Here is a 23,098-nt window from a genome sequence, read left to right as displayed (position 1 = left end):
AATACATATGTGTGCGGGGTGACAGAGCGACCACAAAGAGTTCTGAGACTGCAGTTGAGTTAGAGAGGTTTCTGAAGTCCCCAGAACCCGGGAAACCGATGGAAATGCAGATAGGGCCCGTGGGTGAGATAGCTGACCACACCACCTGGAGAAACTGTCCTGGTGCCTTAGAGTCGCATACAGGCTACTGATTGAGCTGTGAAGTTGAATTCTGCTGAGGTGAAAGGTGAGGATGGGTCCCGAGACGAATGAGTAGACAATAGGTCCAGACAGACAAGCCAGAAGCTGTGCAAAGCAGTGGACACACCCCATCGACAGTGGAAGCCCTTGGGACAGCTGGGGATCCTCTGCCTGTTGATCTCCCTACTCACACCCAGGGGGTCAGACGATATGTCCTCGGGGGCACTTGCTATCATAGTACTAGCAGTGCATTTCTTCAGGGGTGCAGGTGCGGGAGTCACACCCTCTTCTTTGTCTGTCGTGCCAAATGCATATTGGGACCCGGTTTTCTTGATGTGGCTTTCATACACCAGTGTGTTCTGACAGTTTCAATTCACCCCCAACAAATGCCTAGGATGATGAGGGGAATACAACTCACGAAAGTTGTCTCTGACCCCCACACGCACTGTGACAAATGTGTTTCAAAATAAAATTAAAGAAAAACCTGGAAAAGAACTTAAGGGAAAGAATTTGTGATTTTTTTGTTTAACAAAAGATTTCCAAGAAAAGTCACCCAATGAATAATTCATAAAAGAAGAAGGTTGTGAACTTGACCACAATGAAAACCTTACACTTGAACACGTTGGCCGCATCACAGGAGTGTTAGCCTCAGTGAAAAAAGCCAACCTTGTTTCATTAATGAGGCTCTAGAAACTGCAAAATAATGGGACTGGAGCGACGTTATTCTGGGCAGAAATGCAGAGGCTGCAGATGTGCCGTGCTAATGTAGGAGTGGTTGTACTACAGGGGACGTTTGTCAAAATCTGTCACGTAAAAGTGGTGAGTCTAAGTGACACCTCAATAAACTGTCTCAATTTAAAAATGGAGGATCCTAAGATCAAGGAAGTTAGGTCAGATGAACACAGTTTCCCAGACTACTCCAAACGGTGGAAGTAAAACTCAGCTCCAGGTTGAATGAGCACAGAGTCAGGACTGGCTTCCTGGGGACATCACATTTGCAGCCTAATCTTCCACAGGCATCATCACGTGGCCTGGGATTGACATACCGGCAGGCCACATTTGCATATTTTGGGCCCTGACCCCAGCTCAGACTTCTGTTTGAAGATGTTGCCACATGATTCTAACACCCACTTCACAACCTTCCAAAAAGGACACCTCAGACATGGGTGGGCGAGGATGCCCCGCCCACTGCACCTTGCCGGGTGCTGAAAATATTTAGTAAAGCAAGATCTCCAGTGTCTTGGTCCATCGTGATTGTCAACTACGGGGGATCAGAATCACTCTGAAAACACACATTTGGGGTGTGTCTATGCAGATGTTTCCAGAAAGGTTGAACTAAAGAGGGGAGGTCCGTGCTAAATGCGGGTGCCACCATCCCGTGGGCTGAGGTACTAGCCTGAATATAATGGAGAAAAACAGGGAAGTGAATTGGTGACCAGCACTCACCACTTTGCTTCCTAACAGTGGACACAGTGTGACCAATCCCCTGTGGTCCTGCCATCATGCCTTCTCTGCCACAAGAGATTGTGTCTCTACTCAAATTGTGAGCCTGACTAAACCTGTTTTTTTTCTTTAAGTTGCTTTAGTCAGGTATTTTCTAATAGCAATGAAAAAAGTTACCAATATTCTCAGCCCCTGCTTCCCCACACAACAAAGGCTAACCAGGAGGCAGTCCCAGCAGTCCAGTGTGTTCAGAGCTGTGCTGTGGATGATTGATTGATAAATAAAACACTGATTGGCCAGTAGCCAGGCAGGAAGTATAGGCGGGACAAGGAGAGAGAAGAATTGAGAGAACAGGAGGGTGGAGAGGAGGAGACGCTAGCCTGCCGTCCAGGGAACCTCATGTAAAGGCAGCAGGTAAAGCCACAGAACACGTGGCGACATATAAATTAACAAAAATGGGCTGAGTATAACAGTAAGAGCTAGACAATGGTAGGCCTGAGCTAATGGCTGAGCAGTTTAAATAATATAAGCGTCTGTATGTTTATTTTATAAGTGGGCTATGGGACTGCCAGGACCTGGCGGTACCCGAAGAGAAAAACTCTAGCTATAGAGCTGGTCTCTATGTCTATCTACCATTGGTATTGTCACTCAGTGCTCCCCACTTTCCCACTTCTTGAAGGACTGTGCCCCTGCTCTTAGCACACAGTGGCTGATTCCGCCTTTAGGATATCGATACTTCCGGCTGAGAGTAAAAACTCCCCAGCAGATGGTCACAGGGTGCTTGAAAACATCAAGACTTTGCTTCTCCTACAAACAAAGATGGCTGTTTCATAAAACACACTGCTGTATTCAAAAAACCTTGGTTATTTATTTGTTTTCCTTCTAGCCTACTGCCTGAAGAACATCCCCAGGAAGGGATATTTAATCTGGCCTTTCCCATCATGAGAAGATTCCATATCCATCAACCAGGTAGACCAGGTTCCAACTTGACTCTTTCTTTCTCTCCAGATCTGCTGCTTTCTCAGTGGTTCTTCTCATTCCTTCTCTCTGGACTCCAAGGTGTTCATGATGCTACCAATACCTGCCTAGGTTGCAGAGTGTCTATGTGAACAGTGTGTGCTGGGTGCTGACAGAGCTCAGGAGAGAAGACTCCAGGTGTGGAGACCAGGGATGGTGCTGTGGTGTGAATACTAATGGCCCCCATAGACTCATGTGTTTGAATGTTTGGACCATAGGGAATGGCACTATTAGGAGGTTTAACATTGTTGGAGTAGGTGTGGCCTTGTTGGAGGAAGTTGTGGAGGTGGGCTTTGAGGGCTCATGTGCTCAAGCCATGCCTACTGTGACAGTTCCCTTCCTAGTGCTTGTGGATCAAGATGTAGAACTCAGCTACCTCTCCAGCACCATATCTGCCTGCATACTGCCATGCTTCTCACTATGACAATATGGACTAAACCTCTGAATCTGTAGGCCAGCCCCCAATTAAATGTTTTTCTTTATAAGAGTTGTTGTGGTCGTGGTGTCTTTTTACAGCAATAGAAACCCTAACTAAGAAAAGTGGGCAGCTAAGGTTTGTTGTGTCTCTCAAAGTGTGCAGTCCCAGGATCTATGCATAGGTTACCCCTGAATGCTATTTAACATTATGCACTCAATTCTTGAAAAAAATCTCTTAATCCAACCATTTTCTACAGAACTACTTAATTTTCCACCATCAGAATTTACAGAGGAGTTTGTGCACAGACCATCCGTATTCAGTATTGTAGGGAATCATCATCGCAAGTGAAGACAGCTGATAGTTACCGGGTGTCTCCCGTCATCAGAGGGGGGAGGAGGGAGTGGGCAGCAACAAGATGGCTGGAGTACCTAGAAATAAACTCTATGTCACAGCTAGGCAGAGAGACACTCTGGAGTCCAAGCTTATGGAACCCATGGAGAATGCTGTGCTTATCCTGACGTGACCAGAAGGATGGGGATGTTCTTGAAATGAGAACCTTAATGAGCCAGTGCTAAAACGGCTCACAGGGCACATTTATAAAAGCTGCAGATCCACCTCATCCACAGTGTTTCCCAGCCTGGTCTCTACATCGTAACTGCCATGAGAGGTGTGGAAGTAACTGAGAATCATTTCTTCACAGGCGTTTAAAAGATGGTGGGAACTAATGAATCAGTCTGGGATCTCTGCAGTGGACAGGGAATGAGGAGAGTCAGGTGTAATTCTGGTACTTTTAGGAAAAGGTATTTGATAATCAAAATACATAAGGATGTCTGCTACAGAAAAGCTCCTTAGGCCTCTAACTACCTCAGCAAAGCAAAACAACAGTACTCTTGAAAAGTTAATCTTTCCCAAAAGAAGTGTGTGTTTAACTGGAGTCTCCAACTTCCCCATTCCTAATCCTGCACCTTTCAGAAAAACTGCCAAAAGTTAAGACTCCTCCCCCAAAGCTGCTACCTGCTCAAGGTTGTACCTACAGGGTATTTAAGCCCCCTCCTCAAGAACAGCCACGTGATGTCTCCTGCTCCTTTCTCCCACCTCACCTCTGAGCGGTGGCAAGTCACCTAGGGATACTTTGCTCAATAAACCTGGTCTTTTTAATTTGGCTTGATCTGGTTTACTGTGCCAGCAGAGAAACCTGTTATCAGGGTATGAAAACCTATTTTCTTGGTGGCAAGCCTGGGTAGAGTTGAGCATTACCCATTGGTCCCTCGGCATGGCGTGGGAAGCCACTCGTCTTTAATATCTACCCCAAACCTCCCCGCCATACCAGATCAACTCTTAGGCACAGGTAAGTCACTCATTTCCAAACCAAAAGCCTGTAAGAGGTCCGGGATCTTTTCTGAGCCTAGACTCCCTCTGGGTTATGGACCTCCAGAGTTCCTGCCACACTGCTGCAGTGCCCAACAACCCAGGCACGTTTCCAGAGCAGAGACGGTCTCTGTTCCATGTGGTCCTTTGTACAGGAGACATTCTGCACAAAGGCAGCTCCCACACCCACCCCCTCGGTCCTAGACTGTAGCACTGGTCACAGTCCTATAGCCTTCAGTCTCCAGAAAGAGGCTTGTAAATGGGTAACTGCAGGTCCATGCCCGATCTTCAGTCACCCCTGGGGTGTTTGCTGCAAAATTTATCCAAATTGGGGCTGTCTCACACCATACCATGGCTTGAACTCCCTCATCCAGGATTTCGAGCTTTACACTCCTGTGCCTTCCCCGTTCAGTGTTTGTCTGCACTCTGCTCCGCCCATTCTCCATTTGTCTGTCTACCTGCCTCTCGTGTCTCCCCTCCCAGATGGCCTTCTGCTCTTTCACTCTCCCCATCTCCCGATAAACCTCTTGCACTAACTCTGTAGCTCCTGATGCATTCTTTTAATGGCACACCTTGGCAGCGCCCACCAGAAGGTACCCAGTTTTCCTTTTTCAATGGATCCATTCTCTTTGCCTGTTTCTGCTGCTCTCCCACCCTAAACTGCGTGAATGTCCCATCCTTGTGCTTGTGTTCCCCTTTACAGCATCTGCTGATCTGGCCCTCAGTAGGGTATGTATGGATCTGCGACTGAATCTAATTCCAAATTTTAGAGTCTGATTCTTCCTACCTTGCTTTCCACATGGATACATGTGTGCTCATCTGTCTCCTGCAGCCTACTGCACCCATGTGAACATTTCTCGTGCTTGCTCCCCTCTCTCAACAGCCTGGGAGACCCAGAGCTTAAACCCTAGCCCGCTGTATTCTCCACGTGACTCTGGATCTTTTGGCCTGCAGACCCACACTCCCAAGTCTCTACAGCTCTACTTATTCACTCCTAAAAAATCTTTTATTCCTAAGATTCCTTGCATGCTATTCTATACTGTAAACTCTTATTTCAGGATTTATTTATAAGTTGCTAATCTGGCATAGTTTAAAAATCTATATAATTTGTAACAAAGTCTGTTTCCCCCAGAAAATTTTGTTTATTTTGCTGTTAGAGAAGTCCTGTCTTTCTATGTATGTATGGATCTGTGCCTGTCTGTTTTCATGTGGACATGGGAGCCACACAGGATTACTTCAGGCTCAGTTGGGTGTGTGAGCGTATGTGGCCACTGCATGCTTGTTTCTGACTGGTCTTGGAGGCCTGAGTTTACCTGTTCCATGTGTCTTGGTAATAGCTCAGCAGTTACTATTACACCTAGCTGCCGGGGCTCAGAATTTGCCTCTGTGATTTCTGGCCACTGAATCTGATGTAATGACAGAGATTCCTATGGCATTTGGGTATAAATAATATTAAAGTTATTTTATGCTCTTCTGTCTTGTTAAAAAAAAACAGCTAAGGAATTGGGTGTGGTTAAAATCTGTAACAAAAAGTTAACTTAAAATTTGTAACTCTAATTGTAACTGCTCCGGAAAACAACACATGGTTTGCTACCACCATAAGTACGGCCCTGTGGACAGCCACCATTTTGACTAAGGATGGAGAAGAGGGAGGTCATATGACTTCATAGCCATCTTGATTAAAGGTGACCACATGGAGTGGTCCCACCAAGGAGACAACAGGTCTCCAAGATATTTTGGATTAGAATGAATTTCTGTATGTTAATTCCTGTCCTGTCCTGAGAACAAGGTTTATAAAAATTGGATTTAAAACAATGCTGGTTTACTGAGGTATTAAAGCTGCACCTCATGCATTCACATACAGGGGCATATCTTGCTGGCAGCCAGATTCTGTAATGTAAGAGTAATCCATTTGGTGTTGATTTTAGAGACACTAAATTGTTTACACTCTTAAAATTTGGTTTTACCTTCTACAAATTATGGTTATGCTCTAAGTCTTTATTCTTGAAATAAAAATGTAGAACCACAGCTGAAAACCAGAGATTAAAGCATTCTCATCTCATGATGCAGTAAAATGGTGACCTAAGCAGCCTGACAAAGGGTCTCTCCTTACTTAAGGTCTATTCAGGCTAACAGAGACTAATTTGAGAATGTATGTCTAACTTCCTTGCTTTTCAGAAATTGTTATGTTCTTAAGGCTAAACTTAACAGGGATAAAGTTATAAAATCCTTATCTTACAAGACATACAAGTTAACTGTCAGTCACCTCACAAAGGATAAACTTCTTTAATATGTTCATATTTAACTTATATATGTACTCAAAGTTAAGCCTAAGACAAATAACTAAATAAACAACATTTTTAGTTTATTTTCGTTCAGATATACCTAAAATCCCCTTATAATGATCCTCTGATCCTCAAATGCTTCAGAGATCTAAGAATATGGCATTTAATAAGAAAGCTTTGCATGATAGAGACATGCCAGCTCCTGGAAGTACCCCTATCTCCTCCAAGGAAGATGGATGGGAACAGAAGAACTTTTGGAGCCTGTTTTAAATATAGCAAAGCCAGTCATGGAGTGAAAAAAACTGCCTTTCACCTCAACTGCTGCCAAGATCCTGTCCAGACTGTGGACAAACAGGACACTGGGGACTTGATTGCCCTGTTTTGCAAAGACAAGGAAGGCTGGTCTCCCCAAATTCCTACTCCACAGGAAAGTCTGTCAGATATTCTGGGCTTAGGAGGTGAAGACTGATACTGCTCTGGGACCTCTGTTCCCAAAGACCATGGAGGAATGGGGGGTAGCTGTCTAGGTAACCAGTAACCCCCTGTTATTTTAATAAGCTGTTTCATTTCTGCTTCCATAGGTGAAATTTATCTTTCTCAGATTTCATGGTATTTGATGACTAGGGCACTGGTAGCTTTATCAGTTTAGCAGCTCTCTCCCAACCCCCAAGACTACAACTCCAGCTCTAAGAGATGTGAGGCCCTCTTCTGGCCTCCATGGGCACCTGTGCTCACATGCAACATACTTACACACAGACACAGATAATAACCTGAATCTTAAAATACATAGTTTATTCTAAGAGAGACATGAGAGACCCTGGAGTAGGAAAATAGATTCAATTATGCTGAATTATATATTTCACTTTGGAAATTTTATGTAAACTTTTATAATGACAAAACATGAGGAAGCCTTAAATTGATAAATATAATTACTTTTACCTTAAATTGATAAATACAATTACTTTTACCTTAAATTGATAAATGTATTTACTAATTACTTTGATGGAGGTATCAGGTAGGTGGGCTACAGCAGAGCAGGGACCCACATCTGCAGGCTTTAGATAACACCATTGTCAACTCTAGGGTTGTAGAGCCAGAAAAGACAACTGCTTCCTGGAAGTCACTTCCCTCGCTCTCCCTCCAAAGGTTGCCCAGTGGCATGGTGTATACCCTGAGTCTGACAGATCCTACCCTGCTTCTAGGAGTCTCCAACTTGAGAACTGTTCTTGTATGATTAAACTCAGCTATATTCAAGTTTGTCTAAAAGAAACAGCAAAGAAAAAACAAGAATAACAAAGTGAGGTGGAGAGGGTGGGAAGAAAGGGGAAACTGAGGCGAGAGGAATGGGAGGCCTCGGGTATTTTGTGACTTTGTGAAGTGGACTAAGCAAAACTCAGCCCCTCTGAGCTCAGCTGTTTGCTCTGCAGAAGCAGTCAACAGTTTCGTCCTTTGGAGGGGCCCTTAGAGGTCATTAGAGGTCAGCTCAGCTCAAGGCTATATTCTAAGAGCTCTGTCTGGCAGTCACAAGGACGTTGAGTCAGATCCTGAGATGGACAGTAAATGGTCATTAAGAGAGACTAAAGATAGCCCAAGACAATTCTGGCTCTTGATCTTCAGCATTTCCTCTCACCACAATCATGATGATTTGGTTTTCCAAGGTCAATGTGCAGGCTCTTCTACCAAGCTGTGGCTTCCCCAGAGAGATTCAGTTCACAAGGAGATTTCTATAATCATATTGTTTTTAAAAATTAAAAAGAAGTGTTAAATAAAACTGAATTTGGCCCAAAAGAGCTTCCATACAAATATAATCATGTCCTTGCTTGGCTCACTGCAACTTAACTCTGTATATAAACAAGTATGGATCCTAACAGGAACTTGTCTGTCTAGCAGATGGCTGAGTCTCAGCCAATCACAGCAGCAAGGCTTCAGCAAACCAAAATTGAATAAAGCAGCCATCATATTTTAATTTTTATTTCATTGCTCATGTGTATGTATGTGCATGTGTGTGTGCATTCATGTGCACATGCATTTGGGTACCTATAGAGGCTAGAAGAGGGCATTGGATTCCCCTTGGAGCTGGAGTTACAGCTAGTTATGAACCACCCAGTGTGGGTGCTGGGAATTGAATTCAGGTAACTAAGACAGAATTTGGTGCCAGGAATGGATATTGTGACAGGTCTAACCATGATAGTTTTGTTTGTTTGTTTGTTTGTTTGTTTGAGTAATGTCAAAGACATTGGGACTTTAGATTGGGAATTTGGTTGAATGCTGTGAGTTGGGCTTAATAGGCCATTCTAGAAGGAGCTTGGAAGGCAATAGTGCTGAGAGCAATGTGGATTCTAGAGGCCAGCTCAAGAGGTTTCAAAGGGAAACAATATTAATAACTGAGCGAGAGAATATTCCTGTGAAATTTTGGCAAAGAATGTGGCTGCTTTTTGCCCTTGCCTGAAGAATCTGCTTGAGGCTAAGTTGAAGAGTTTTAGACTAATTTCACTGACAGAGGAGAATTCAAGACAGCCTCAGATTAACTCTATGGTGTGGTTATTAGTGATCACTCTTATGCAGGTCTACAATGAAAAGGAGCAAGTAAGGCAAAAAGAAATATAAAATGTACCCTTTGAGGAAAAAAATGAGCACCAGAAAATTTAATGTTGGAGCCAAGGCTTGTGCTGAAGGAGATGAGAGGCCTGATTCATAATGAAATAAAAGGATTGATGCCTTCAAGGCAAGACCTCACCCAGATAAGCTTCTAACTTATAAAAGGAAAAGGTCTCAGGAATTATCTCTTCCTATAAAGCAGCAAAATATCATTATATTACTTATGCAAATGTAATTCAAGGAGGGTCAATCTCCATCCCAAGCAGTCTGCTGGACCTAGCAGCAACGGCCACATAGCTATGCCTTTAAAATGATGAAAGATACAGGAATAAAGTGGCTGTGGCATCTTCCTCCACGATTAAGGCTGAGGCCAGCCATGTGGCAGGAAAGTTCCTTCTTAGAGATCTGGGGATGCCATTGCATCGAGTTGTAAAAGCGAAGCCTGGAACGCACTGAACTCCCCAGGAGGTTGGAGATGCCAGAGTCTGTCTCCAGAAGAGATGGAGACAGGAAGTGTAATCAGCCCAAGAGAGAGAAGTGTGTTGCAGTCAGCAGCTGAAGAGGAAGAGCCTTCTGAGCCCTTTGACATCAGACATGGAGCTACAGAATTTGTATTTTTCCCTGCGGGTTTCTCCTTCTTGCTTTGATCCAGTGATTCCTCACTGTGTCTCCCTTCTTCCCTTTGAGAACAGTAATATATTTTCCGTGTCATTGTGTGTTGGAAGTATGTCATTTCCTTTTTGATTTTATAGGAGGTTATAATTAAGAGATTGACTTAAGTCTCAGAAGAGACTTGGAACTTTCAGAGACTTTGAACTTTTAAACAGTGTTGAGACTGAAGGACTACAGGACTTCTGAAGTTCAACTCAACACATTTTGATTATGGTATGGCCAGGAGCCTATGAGGAGCAAGGAGTGGAATGTGGTGGTTTGAATTAGACTAGCCACTATAGGCTCATAGATTTGAATGCTTAGTCTTAGGTTGGTGGAGTTGTTTGGGAAGGATTAGCAGGTGTGGCCTTGTCAGAGGAGATGTGTCACTGGGAGTGGGCTTTGAGGTTTCAAAAGCCCACACCATTTCTAGTTAGCTCTTTCTCTCTCTCTGCCTCCTACTTTCAGATAAAGATGTAAGCTTTGAGAAGCTGCTCATGCCTGCCTGTTGACATGCTCCCTGCCACGATAGTCATGAATTCACCTTATGAAACTAAGCCCCAAACAAATTCTTTCTTCTATAAATTGCCCTGGGCATGATGTCTTATCATAGCAATAGAAAAAGATACTGGTCAAACTTACCCTTCCCTCCCTTCCATTCCCTGAAGGTGACTTCTCATTCTCTGTTTCTCTAAGCATTATCTAGCCGTGGAGCTAGCCTAGAGTCTTACAAATCCTACACCGCTTCTAGGGGCTACCTAGTGTGAGAACTGTTCTTTGTCTCAGTTAAAGACAGTTATATTTAATTTACCTAAAGTTGATGTGTGTGTGTGTGTGTGTGTGTGTGTGTGTGCACGCGCGCGCATGCACTATATGTATATGAGTGCATATGCATGTATTTAGAGGTCAGAAGTTGATATGGGTGTCTTTCTCAAATACTCTCCACCTTGTTTTCTTAGATGGGTTTACTCACTGAGCCTGGCCAGAGATCATAGGTTTGGCTCATTGTCCAGTAAGCCTCTGGGATGTTTGTTTTCATATCCACAGCAGTGGGTTTTCAGAAATGTTGCCATGCCTGGCTTTTTTGTGGGTTCTGGGGATGCTCTTGGGTCTTCATGCTTGAGCAGCGAGCGCTTCACTCCCTGAGACATCTCATCAACACTCTAAAGTTTTGTTTTTTTAATAGCAAGAAAGGGGTATAAAAGAAAAAGAAGGAAGAGATTGGGAAGGACAAGAAACCATCTGAGCAGGGGATGGGAGGTCTATGTCTATGACAATGTGTATAGCTTGAACAAATACGTCATTTCCTCTTCAGAAGGTCAAATAGGGGTCATCCATCATTTCTTGACATTGTGCAGGTAACAATGACTTTATTTTTGCAATAGCTATCCCTTTAGTGAAGCAATTGGTACCATTAATTTTGTAGTCAGGAAAACTAAGACCTTGTTAATAACTTCACAATATGCTCTTTTTTTTTTTTTTTTTTTGCTCTGGCAAAAAAATATCTAAATCCTTTCCTATAATTACATGGATTAAATCACAAAATAATAGGTTGTGAAATGAATCATTGTCTCTGAGCGAGGACTTCTTTGTGGTGGCACAAATCTGTAATCCCAGGACTTGGGAAGACTGGAGCAGAAGGATACTGAATTTAACCCTAGCCTAGGTTACACAATGACTGGGAAGACAGACTGGACTGCAGTGTCCCAGCAGCTCCTCCTAAAAGTGGCCAGCTCCATCAGCAGTCTTGGGTTCAGCTACAAGGAACAGATATTCCATTCCATTTCTTTTGAGACTGGCTCTCACTATGTAACCAGGCTAGCCTTGAACCCTCATCCTTCTGCCTTATCCTTGCCCCCTCCCAGTGGTGGGATTGCAGACATGATCCACTATGCCTGGATACTTCATTCCATTTAATAAACAAACAAACAAACAACAACAAAAACAGAGCCCAGGGTGGGGTAGATAGCTCAGTCTGCAAAATGTTTGTCACAAGGACCTGAGTTCAGTCCTCAGAATCCACACTGAAAAAAGCTGCACATGTTTGTCCTTGGTTTTCCAATATGTCTGTATACACTAAGACTGTATTGCTGAAGACACCCCACACCGAGGCTGCAGAATATAGGGGAACCTATCTCAAACCAACCAGGAAAACTCCCCACTGCTGGTCAGCTGTCACAGCGCTGGGGGGCGGGTGCTATGAAGGATACTGGGAGAGAAAATACAGCAGTGGTCTTACCCAGCACTGGACCCTGCACTCTGCAATACTGACTTGCCAGGCAGGGTACGGCCACTCACACAGTAGTGGCATGAATGTTATAAGGGTAACTAACAACTAAACCACTTTCTGGTTGGATTTGAGACCTCCAGAGCAGGGAATTTCGTGCCTGGTTCTATAATCTTGGTCATGACCACGGTAATCATAGGCCCTAGGGTAGAACCCACCTGTTGTTACTTTCCTGAACGGTGAGGATGTCAAATTATCTTCTAAACATTTATGTTTATACCAATAGACTGGGCTATTGTCAACCTTGGTCAGAGAAGCTTCTTTCCACGTGGGCAGCAGTCAATGCCAACATGTGCAAGCGGTCCAAGTGCTGAGAATAGGAGACTGAGTGCTCAGTCCTGAGTGGGACAATTTCATTGACATCCCCATCACTACCTGGGCTCAGAAAAAATCATAGAAGAAGAGGCAGAAAGACTGTAAGAACGGGGACAGGAAGGAATGTATGAAATACTGTCTTATGCACCTGACATGACTGTTGTCTGCACAAAGTCACAGTAGCTGGGGTCACCTGCACAAGACCTGCTCAAGATCAGTCCTGCCAAAATTTTAGCATAGATGGGGAAGGCTCTCTCTAGGCTCCACCTCTTACAGGGGAGATATTGGCAGTTGATAGGTACTGGAGGAGGAAGAATCACCCACTTTTGGATGTGTGGCTACTGGTAGATTTCCATGCTTCAGGGGGTGACCTCAAGTCCACACATATATGGACAGTACTGATTGGACTTTGAGGGTTATAAAAATAAAAAGGGTATGAATTTTGGAGGGAGTCTTGTTGGAGGTGTGGGGGTTTGTTTGGAAAACAACCCAAGAGCTGGGATCCCTGGCAGGAGACTGGGCGGGAGTGGGGTGGGCTGGGGGGATGGGAATAGATGAAGATGAACCCTGCCTGTGACATGCCCACAGCCATTACACTTTCTTCCAGGTTGCTCATGCGAGCTGAGGACCACTGTATATCAAATAATACCCAAGTCATGTTCATTTCCTGTGATAAGTTCACGTTTCACAGTTTTTTGAAGTGTTTCAGAGTAGGTTGTCCAGGTGAGGAGGGAAGCCAGGGTGTATGTAGTCAGTCTTTCTTATTGGACTTTCTTTGGGACTACTAGCCCCCAAATAATGACATGGATACTTATTATTAATTATGAAAGCTTGGCCTTTAGCTTAGGCTTGTTCCCAACTAGCTCTTATAACTTAAATTAACCTGTTTCTATTCATCTATGTTCTGCCACAGGGCTTTTTATTTCTCCTCCATTCTATATGTCTGGCTCCCTCTGTATCTAGCTAGTATCTCTCCCATGCCTAGATTCATCTCTAGTTCCTCTCCCTCTCCCAGGAAGTCCCGCATATTCTCTCCTGCATAGCTATTGGCCATTCAGCTCTTTATTACATCAATCAGAAGGTGCCTTAGGCAGAGACACATCTTTACAATGTACAAAAAGATTATCCCATAATAGGTGTACATGTGGCTTTGTGACATTAGTAGCCTGCTGTGGCCAGAATGCTTTGTGTGCTGCTCATTGGAAAGAGTCCTCTGCTGTGTGGAGAAGGCTGAAGGCCGATGCCTCACCGACCAACAAAGCATCAAGGAGTAACACAAGTATGACCTGGTCTCTACGGGGCGCTACCATCCATTATTCATTCTAATGAATTTAGAAACAGATATGTGGGGCAGTGGGCTGGATTCTCATGTGTCCTGCAGGAAGGTGGCTCACAGCAACTCACACACGTGCTACTGGCGCACCAACAGCTATGGGAATGGTGGGAGTGATCTGGCTTATAAAGCAGCCTGGCTCCCACTGTGTAACTCTCTCTACCTCTGCAGGCACGGCAAGGGCCCACCCCCACACCATCACCCAGCTTCTCTAGCATCAGCCCAGATACAGTCCTTTAACCACTGAGGCCACGGTGTCTGCAGTGCCCTCTCCCTGGGTTAACTGACACTAATATCTCATGGACAACACTGTGAGACTCTACTTAACAGACTCTCACGTAAGGAAGAGAGGGCGTTTCTACTTGTGGATGCTGGTGGCCTTGCATTCCTTCCCCATCCCCTTCCCTGCAGCCTCTTGAGGACTCAGTCTGGCTATAGGCTCCTTATGAACCATCCCAGACACCTATAAAAAGGGACCCCCAACTCTACCATGTGGGTCTGATTCCTCTTCAGAACCCCCTCCATGCTATTTATCTATGACTTTAGGCCTGAACTCCCCTCAGAGCCCCAGTCATGCTGCTGTCTGTCTGTCCATGGTTTCAATAAATCTTCTAAATAGACCCCTTAACCTCAATAACCCTTCTCAGTGTTTCTCTTGAGCCCGACATCTAAGATCTTTCAGCCTGCACAATGGATGATCCCATTTCGTGTGTCTAGACACTTTCTCCTGTAAGTCACCTTCATCCATGCTGTAAAGGAGACAGATAAATTTGCACAGAATCGCTGCTTTGGTCTGTCCTTGGTGCCAAATCTATGGCAAATACACATTTGGTTGCATCTCCCAAGGAAAGTTAATGCAACAGTGAATGAAGGTTGGGAATGAGTGGCCAGAGGAAGGGCACGGGAGGGCAAGAAGATGCTGTCATTTGCCTTTGGTTTTTCTGGATTGAGGACAGCACTGTGGACCCTCTAGTATAACACCGCAATTACTTTTGTAAGTTGCCGTCCATTATAAAACACCTTTTGATTAGAGTGCTGCTAAAACATGTTAAGATGCAGGCTTTAACACCATGTAATTAATAGTTCAGAAGCCTGGGTGTTTAACAAAAGAAAAGAAGAGTGAGCTTGGTTTTTCTGGGCCACCCAAATGAGTCCAATGTTTGTAGCCAGTGGATGAAAGAGAAAAGATGCGAGGTTCCAAGAGGTCAGAGGATAAATCCTGTGTTTGGAGCTTAAAGAAGAGAGATGTCAACAGTCTACTGAGCAGCCTAGAGAGCTTCAGAGTGGGCAGGATGTCAGTGTCAGACATGCTTACATAATTATGTACCAATTAAGAGAAGGTAAGTTAAATCCAGACAATGAGGCATATACTTGTAACCCAGCACTCCAGGCCAGCCTGGGATACACAGAGTTCAGGTCTATCTTGGGTTTGCGCAGTAAGATGCTGTATCAGATTCACCCTCCGCTGCCACAACACACAAAAGAGACCATTAATGAAAAGACTCGTTGTACACTGAGGTTCCTGCTGTTTGTTGTTCGTCGTGATGGCTAGCTATAATTGTCAGCTTGACACAGTCTACAGTCAACCTGGGAAGGGAGTCCTCAATGAGGGACTGTCTAGATCAGGCTGACCTGATCTAGGCAACGATGGTGGAGGATTGTCTTGATTATATTCAGTGAGGCGAGAAGCCCCACCCACTGTGGGTAGCACCATTCCCTAGCCAGAGGACATGAACATAGAGAAAGTAAGCTGAGTGCAAACACATATGCAACCATTGCTTTGTTCTGATCCTGAATGCCACGTGACCAGTCCTTTCATGCACATCCTCAGTGTCTTCTCCCACTGTGATAGACTGTAACCTGGACCTATGAACTGAAATTCACTCTTTCCCCCATAAGTTGCTTTTGTCAGGATATTTTATCTCAGCAATATGGAAAAAAAATGAAGACACTTATCTTTGGAGAAAACAGGATCCTTGAAAGGGTCAGTGGTAGAAACAGCAAGGCTGGTGTTACCAATTGATACATACTTTGTTTATATGTGTATTAAGTCACCTCAATCAGTAAACTGCTCAAGTGGTAGGAGATGTTTCCATTATTTTTTTCTTTTGATAGTAGATGGAATCAACACCCTGTCTAAAGCTAATCCTCCAAGACTCACAACCCAATAAAATTATAAAGGATGTTAAGTTTCTCATTGAGGCTGTTGGCTGATAAAGTAACTGTGCTCTATATGGTATATTTATACCAGTTGCTGCTGCCTAAATGTTACCATCCTAATGCCACAGCCTTCCCCAAAGGAAGTCTAGGTAGATAGAACTGTTGCCCACAACGAGATTGACCAGATGTCTGCACCGGTAGCCAAGCTGCATGCAGAGCCAGGCCTCTGCCATGACAGCCTGAGACTTGGCCCAGTGGAAGCCCTTGGCTCTTTGCCTTCCCTGCCATCTTTCTTTCTCCCAGGCTTTATCTGTGAGTCTACAGTCCACATGGGATAAGACCAGCCTATGTTCTGATCACATAAACAACAAGATGGGGGCATGCTCAAAGTTTTCTCAAGGTCACTGGTGCCCCTGGTAATGAAATCTGTTTCTGTGTTTAGAGATGTATCAGTTGTGGCCTTTGAATGTTTGTTTGGCTGGTTCCTTTGTTTGTTTATAAAGGTTTTGTGTTTCAATGATGGGCATATGAACATGCGAGCCCAGGTGCCCACAGAAGCCAGAAGAGGGCGTCAGATCCCCTGGAGCTGGCTGCTGCCTGTAGCAGTGAGCTGCCCAGGGGTCGTTTGGAAATAATCTTGGGTTATCTGAAGAGCAGGATGCTGTGAACTGACTAGCTATCTCTCCAGTCCCTTGAGTGATTATAGAAGGCTAATTGGGCCTGCTATTTTGTTGCAGGTTTTCAAGCCAGAGAAATATTTCTTTCACCTCAAGGACACACTTACAGATTTGCTTTTTGAAAAGCCTGAAGTGCTTTCTGTGAATTTAATGTTTGCAGCAGAGTTCACTGGAGGACTTTTCAAATACTGTAAGTTTCTATATTATATTAAAAATCTCCATTTTTTGTGACTAGAATCTTCAAGGGCTGGAGACAAGGAGAGATTTCATTTTCCTAAGCTTCCTGGTGATTCTGAGGAGCACTCATTTGGGAGCACGGTGCTTTGAAGAGCCCTCTTCAGTACTTCCATCTCCCCCATCTCTCAGCTCTTCAAAAATGCCGATCAGTCAAAGTCTGTGTTGTCTAAATGCTCCATGCATTATAACACCTTTCCCCCTGTGGGAGTCCTTCTTAAGCATTTGCCACGTTCTAGAATCTTCCGTTTTCAAAACAGTCAAGGGCTGGGGCGGTGGCTCAGTTGATAACGTGCTCGGCACACAAACAGGAGGACCCGAGTTCAAGCCACAGACCCCATCTGAGAAACGCTGACCATGGCAGTTTGTAATCCATGAACTATAGTGGAAGACACAGTTGAATTCCTGGGACTTACTGGCTAGTCACCTTTGGCTATTTGGCAAACTCTGGGTCAGGAGAGACCCTGTCTCAAAAAGAAAAGGTGGGTACCTTCTGAGTATGACATCTGGTCTCCACAAGCATGCATACATGTGCATTTTGTATGTGTGTGTAAACACACACACACACACACACACACACACACACACACACACACACACACACACCTGGACCCCGTTGATCCAACAAGGCCCATCTGATCACAGGCAGATGGCTTTCCAAGCTCCCTCCTTCCCAGCTCAGCCCTCTACCTCCTCGCTCTGCACTGCCCAACTGCACTCTGCCCTGGCTTCTTGGTGGCATTGCCTCCAGCCTTTTCTGTCCTCTTGGGACCCTATTTCCATGGCCTTTGGGATACCATGACCTTTCATGGACACTCAAGAATTATCTCTCAAGAATTATCCTTCTCCTTTTCCTAGCTCACTCTTAGGGTTGTTTTTTGTTTTGTTTTTGTTGCTGTTGTTGTTTTAAGTGCCTTTGCTTTTTATTTTTAACATTTTCAAGTACATTTAAAAGTAAAGAAAATGGTATAATTGAGACAGGAGTTAGTTCCCTTAGGCTGAGCCCATAGCGGGTCATGGGCTGTTTTCTTAGCACAAGTTACCCCTCTCGTGAACGGAAGAGTAACCCTTCCTCTCACTGGTCAGTGTTGGTTCAAGGGAGCATGTATAGGGTATGTGAACTCTTTGCTGGCTTGACCCATGATGTGGTCAAACACAACCAATTCCAATAAAGATCACTACAGTCTCCACCTTGTTCTCTCCATAGGATCCATAAAACCCCACTGAGATCAGACAAGGAGGTACAATTCCTCCCTGGACACCCCTCCCACTCTCCAGAGTTCTTCCTCACTTTTCTTAATGAATCTAGGTTTGTTCTTCCCACTCAAGAAAGGCTCCACACATTATACTAAATGAATAACCATGCGACCCCATGGGGGGAGATGGTGACCCCGTAGACCACCATATTGTTAATCTCTATCTCATTTGTTTCCTCCCCAGTGCCTGAATTGTTCTAAAACACTTCCCAGACATCCTTTCACTTGGTCTGGAAGTGTTTAGTTTCATAAATGCTTATAAAATACGTGTGGGACTCTTTCAAAGTAAAACCTAACACAGTCTCATTCACATCACCAAATACAACTGCTACAATCTCTTAGAACAGACTGTTTTCACAGTTTCCTCTGTGGTAGTTCTCTTTGGCAAGTGGAATTAAAATCTGATAAGGACCAGAGCCTGAGATTCACCATGTGCCTCTCTATTCATTCAGTTCTTATTATAGTATTTCCATTCTTCCTTGTATTTATCCTGAATTTCCCCAAAACCATCATGAGACCTACAGGCTGGTGAGGACATCACTGGGGTCTCATAAGTCTCTTTAAGTCTCCTGGAAGTGATTGGCTCCGTCTCCAGAGAGTTGTTCAGATAACAGTGGCATCTGAATTCTCCAGGGGAGCATGTCTGCTCTGCTCTGCCCTCGGTGATGATAACAGACAGACAGCCACTGAATTCAGTGGATGGCTCTTGTCACCTATGATTTTTATAATTATTCTCAATTAAGAAATTTCTTACAGAATGGGTTTATTCATATGACTACATAGGAAAAAGTAGGTTGGTGCTAGAGGGATGGCTTAGGGGTGATGAGAGCTTGAGGTTCTTACAGAGGTCCTCAGTTCAGTTTCCCGTGCCCATGCTAAGAGGTTTATAATCACCTGTAGCTCCAGCTCCAGGGGACCTGACATCCCTATCTGACCTCTATAGCTAACTACATTCATGTGCACGTGCGCGCACACACACACACCTAAAAATAAAATAAAACTTTTTATAAAAAAGAAAAAAGGATAGTTATTTTTTATTTTATTTTTTCTCAGAATTCAAATAGTAGAACAGTTTTCTGCTATTTTCTGAAGATTAAAAATGAGCTTCAAAAATTGTCAATAATTTTAAGAGCTTAGGACTAAGCATGGCTGGCATTTATTAGTCCCCAAGATTGTCTGGATTAATGGACTCATCAATCTGCTCTGGCTTGTGGTATGTCTTCACATTGGCAGGAGGGTCATTCTGACATAACTCCAGGAGTCTTGGACAGACTTACTTTACTTAGAATCTGACAAAGTGTTCCAGGACCACAGTTTCCTGCCCCATACTGAGGACCAGGCTGTTCTCCAGAGAACTATGAAAACAGGGAAGGCAGATGAATTTAGATCCAATGCTCCCAGTGCTGAAGATATTCATCAGCCACATCCATCTTGAATCTATACCTTCCAGCATTTGCAGAAGTCTCGTTTTGACCGCGTTGCAGTGACCCCTTGGTGAGCCCCCCAAACACATGGGAGTCTCATAAAAACAGCACCGTCGGCACCCACACCTTTGTGACACTGCGCGCGTATCAGTGTTTTCTTATTGCAAACGTTCCCTCCTTGCTGCAGACTGTATCCCACTAGGAAAGAACCACAAGGGTAGTATGATTTAAGGTCACTTGGATCCATGAGGCTCTGTGCCAACTAGCTCTACAGTGGCATTGTTTTCTTACTGAGGACTCTTTTAAACTTTTGAGTGGGCGTAGGCATGTGCAAGGTCATGTGTGTGAGAGTTCGCCTGTGCATGTACAAGCCAGAAGATAGCCTTGATCGTCATTCCTTAAGTGATTTCCATCTTTTTTTTTTCCCCAGACAGGGTCTCCCACTAGCCTGGAGCTCATCCAACATGCTGGGCCGGCTGGCCAATGAGCTCTAAAGATTCTGCTGTCTTTTCCTCCCCAGTGCTAGGATTGCCCAGATACACTGCCTCTCCAAGCGTTTTGTTGTTTTTGTTTTTGTTTTCTGTTTTCTGTTTTTTAAACTTGGATCCTGGGGAATTGAACTGAAGCCCTTATGCTTGCAAGGCAAGCATTTTACAACCTACCTATCTCCTCAGTCTGGGATTACTTTTTTAAATTTTAATTCTGTTTTCTAAATTGAGTTTCTTAATGGAAGACCCTCAATTCTCCTGTTTTGGTATCAGGGCCGCATATCACACAACTGGCTTTCTGGGTCTGCTAAACAGGAATCTAGAGGGAGAAGGGCTTGGGATCTGGGTCTCAACATTGGGTTTAGATCAGAACATCCCAATGAGCTGACCATGAAAGGGTTACATGAGGAACATAGGCCCTTGGACTTCTAGTGGCAAGTAACAAAGTGAGTCACAGGTCCTGACTGTCTTCCTGCATGAATAGCCTCATCCACTCATCACAGGTGTCTCACCAACAGGGTCTTATTCATATTGTCGTGAGCTGAAAACATTGGGGTGAATTGTCCTAGGCAACTGAGATGGTTGATCTCGAGTGACAAATTGCTGGGCACCTAGAATTTCTCATGGAACAAACCTCTAGGCATGCCTGTGAGGCAGTTTCTACATTGAGTTGATTGAGGCGGGAAGACTCATTCTAAATGTGGGTGACACCATTCCAGGGGCCAACAACTCAAAACCAACATCCCTCTTCCTTTGTTTCTTGACCTCAGATGTGATGTGATCAGCTACCTCATGCTCTCACCATCATGCCTTCTTCCATAATGTTCTGTAACGCCTCAGAATTGTGAACCAAAACAAACCCTTCCTTTCTTAGGTGGTTTTAGTCAGATATTTGTCACAACAAGCAGAAAAGCAACTCATAAAACAAGTTGTTCCTGAGTGGAGTTTGGGGACCATCTCCTTCAGTGTTGGTGTCTCTGATCGGCCCTTGTCTCACATGACCCTACTACAGTGCCATCCAGGATAGCGGCATCTGCTCCCTGGCCCCAACACACATGACTGCAGATCCTCTTGATCTCATGACTGACATCCACAATCACGTCCAGAAGTTCAGCCGATAATCATGTCTTGGCCATCGGCTTTGATTTGCTCCAGAGGCTCTGCAAACCAGAACGCATGAGTTCTAGAGCTGAGGACAAGTCTCCCTACTTCCTGCATCAACTCATCACTTACTGCCCCCTCTCTAAACCATGTGGAATCTACCAGATCTCTAGATTTAATAGAGAAGTGGCAAGGACTTCATTTCCTTTAGTGCGAATGTCTCTCAGTACTGTCGAATGAGGTCTTTACAAGGAAAACACAGAAGGGAACGATGATTCTTGTCTGAAATCATTCCTGAGCCTGTTGCTGTCCAGCTAGGGGAAAGAACATTCTAAAGAGACACTTGTGCTCTCCTTTAGGCATCAGACTACCTAAAGAGGGCCTCCAAGAAATTGGAATTCACCAGGAATCTTAAGCTGGGAGAAGGAAAAGGCCTGGTGCTAGCCAGAAGTGGAACTGAGATGTAACACAATTCTGACAACTGGCAACCCGTGAAATAGACTGGAGCTGAGACGATGATGGGCTGGTGATGGGCAGGACCACACCTTGAGCTGGACTGCTTGATTCATACCTCTTGCCCTCTATTTAAACATAAAACTTAGGATTGGGCATGGTGGTGGACACCTTTAATTCCAGCACTTGGGAGTCAGAAGCAGGTGCAGAACTCTGCATTTGAAGCCAGCCTGGTCTACAGAGCAAGTTCCAGGACAGCCAGAGCTACACAGAGAAATCTTGTTTTTGAAGAAAAGAGGAAGAGGAAGAGGAAGGAGGAGGAGGAGGAGGAGGAGGAGGAGGAGGAGGAGGAGGAGGAGACGTCAGGACCCTGAAGGTAGACTGGGGAGTGGGGATGGGGTGGGGTGGGGAGGTGTCACCAGATCACTTTGTTTCTCTACTTGGTGTAGCCACAATGCAGAATCTTCTTTCTCTGCTCTTCAGTTCCTTGTCTCTTTAATTGTCCCCTTGGGAAATGATACAGAGTCTAGTTTGTTGGGACTGAGCATTCCCAGGCTATGACCCTAACAACTCCAGTAACATGCTCTGCCATTAGGTGGTCATGTGACTTTCATTATTCTACTTTGCTACTTAGAGGCATTTGACTTTCACCAACTTGCTCTACTAGTCTGACAATTTGCTTTTTCATCTGAAAATCAAGACCAAGCAATTCACTTCACAGGCCTGTCTGTGAAGATAAGCTTACAAATCACCTAGTAAAAATGCCAGGCAGAGAGAAGGCACCCACCAGTTATCAGTGCTCTCCCCTGACAGCTAAGAGGCAGACAGCTCTCACAAATGAGAGAATGCGGACTCAAATGGGCAAAAGAATATCCCCAATTCCACATGGGAATGTACCTGCCTTGTGCAGGACATGAGAGGATGAAATAAGATTTATAAAATATCTAAACTGGGCCAGGCATGTAGAGTAATAACCTTTTTTAAAAAGGTTGATTTATTTTTATTTCATGAGTATGAATACTTTGCCTGCATTTATGTCTTTGTCACATGCATGCCTTGTGTCCAAGAAGACCAGAAGTGGATGTTAGAGTCCATGGAACCAGAGTTACAGATAGTGTAGGTGCTGGGAATTGAACCTTGGTTGTCTGGAAGAGCAGCTAATTCTCTTAACTGTTGATCCATCTCTATAGCTCCACTTAGAGCCTTTTAAATCAAGCTGTTGGGCTTGGGATGCCACCCAACTAAGAGAGTACTTGCCTAGCACACACAAAGCCTAGATATGATCCCAGCACCACATAAACCAGAGAAGGTGGTGCATGCCTGCAATCCCAGCCCTCAGGAGGTCAGAAGTTTAGGGTCATCCTCTGTTTCATAGCAGGTGCAAGGCCAGCCCAGGGCTACATAAGACCA

The sequence above is a fragment of the Peromyscus maniculatus genome, chromosome 5 (assembly GCF_049852395.1).
Source record: "Peromyscus maniculatus bairdii isolate BWxNUB_F1_BW_parent chromosome 5, HU_Pman_BW_mat_3.1, whole genome shotgun sequence".
NCBI lineage: Eukaryota > Metazoa > Chordata > Mammalia > Rodentia > Cricetidae > Peromyscus > Peromyscus maniculatus.
This window is presented reverse-complemented; position numbering follows the sequence as displayed.